This window comes from Colobus angolensis, unplaced genomic scaffold, assembly GCF_000951035.1.
Source record: "Colobus angolensis palliatus isolate OR3802 unplaced genomic scaffold, Cang.pa_1.0 Scaffold46, whole genome shotgun sequence".
Classification (NCBI taxonomy): Eukaryota; Metazoa; Chordata; class Mammalia; order Primates; family Cercopithecidae; genus Colobus; species Colobus angolensis.
In genome coordinates, this window is record NW_012118043.1 from 7,894,733 (window position 1) to 7,896,718 (window position 1,986).

Genomic DNA, 1,986 nt, shown 5'->3' on the forward strand with positions numbered 1-1,986 from the left:
ATTAAAAAATAAAATAAAATAAAAATTTTAAATTAAAATTAAAAAGTCACCACAACATTGTTATGTTTTCTACTTGTTGGTAATATTTAAGCACCTAGGCTGGGTAACATAGCGAAACCCCATCTCTACAAAAAAAAATACAAAATGTAGCCAGGTATGGTGGTGGCACCTGTAGTACCAGCTGCTTGGGAGGCTGAGGTGGGAGGATTGCATGAGCCTAGGAGGCTGAGGCTGCAGTGACTTTGATCATGCCATTGGACTTCAGCCTGGGCAACACAGCAAGACAATGTCTCAAAAAAAAGATAAACACAAATTTAAAGTGATATAACAGATATAATAGGTTGGGCATAGTGGCTCACACCTGTAATCCCAGCCCTTTGGGAGGCCAAAGCAGGCATATCACCTGAGGTCAGGACTTCGAGATCAGCCTGGCCAACATGGTGAAACCCCATCTCTACTAAAAACACAACAATTAGGGCCAAGCATGGTGGCTCATGCCTGTAATCCCAGTACTTTGGGAGGCCAAGGCAGGTGGATCACCCGAGGTCAGGAGTTTGAGACCACCCTGGCCAACATGGTGAAACCCCTATCTCTACTAAAAATACAAAAATTAGCCAGGCATGACGGCACGTGCCTGCAGTCCCAACTACTTGGGAGGCTGAGACAGGAGAATCACTTGAACCCGGAAGGCAGAGGTTGTAGTGAGCTGAGATCTCACCATTGCACTCTAGCCTGAGCATCACAGCAAGACTCTGTCTTAAAAAAAAAAAAAAAAAAAAGGCATGTGTGGCAGGGCCTCTGTAATCCCAGCTATTTGGGAAGCTGAGGCAGGAGAATCACTTGAATCTGGAAGGCAGAGGTTGCAGTGAGCCGAGACTGCACCATTGCACTACAGCCTGGACAACAAGAGCGAAACTTTGTCTCAAAAAATTAAATAAATAAATAAATAAAATAAAGTGATATAATAGATTGTTAAAAATTATTTAAGTTTACTTAAGACAGCAAAATGTGAAAAACTCATCTCTCCTCACCACCTAATCACGTATTGCTCATTGTAGGCCAGGAACCCCAGGAAGTAGACTCTGGAACAAACTTGTGTGCAGGTGGTTCATTGGCAAGTGCTCTCAGAAACATGTGTAAGGCAGTGAGAAAAGCAAGATCTGGCACAGAGAGAAGTTAGGCTGTGATGCAGTTGCGACAGAGGCTTCAGCAATCCTTCAGGAAGCTCTGAAGCTAGGATGACCATTCAGAATTATCCCAAACTGAGGCAAAGGGGAGATGCATTTATATCCCACAATAATCAGTCGTTGGCTGCAATCTATCCTTAGGCAGGAACTTAAACTTGGCAAAGCAGCCACACACAACTCAAATCGCAGTCTGGGGAGGCACTATACAGTAAGCTGTCAGCCAGCAACATTGCTGGCAACTGGAATAAGTGGTTTGTACTAAAGAGGGGCATCTAGAGAATACACCACAGTAGCTACTACAGCCCTAAACTCCTATTCCTCTCCCAATACAAAAATCAGCAGAGTTACATGTGTATCCTTCAAGACCTGTGTTTGTTTTTGTTTCTTTTCCTTGTTCTTTTTTTTTAGTAAAACAATTGCGTAATATTTCATATTACAGATATTCAATTTCATCAGATGCCTTTTTTTTTTTTTTTGAGACGGAGTCTTGCTCTGTCACCAGGCTAGAGTGCAGTGGCACGATCTGGGCTTACTGTAACCTCCACCTCCCAGGTTCAAGCGATTCTCTTGCCTCAGCCTCCCGAGTAGCTGGGACTACAGGCGCATGCCACCACGCCTGGCTCAGTTTTTGCATTTTTAGTAGAGAAGAGGTTTCACCGTGTTGGCCAAGATGGTCTCGAACTCCAGACCTCGTGATCCGCCCTACTAAAAAATACAAAAAACTAGCCGGGCGAGATGGCGGGCGCCTGTAGTCCCAGCTACTCGGGAGGCTGAGGCAGGAGAATGGCGTGAACCCGGG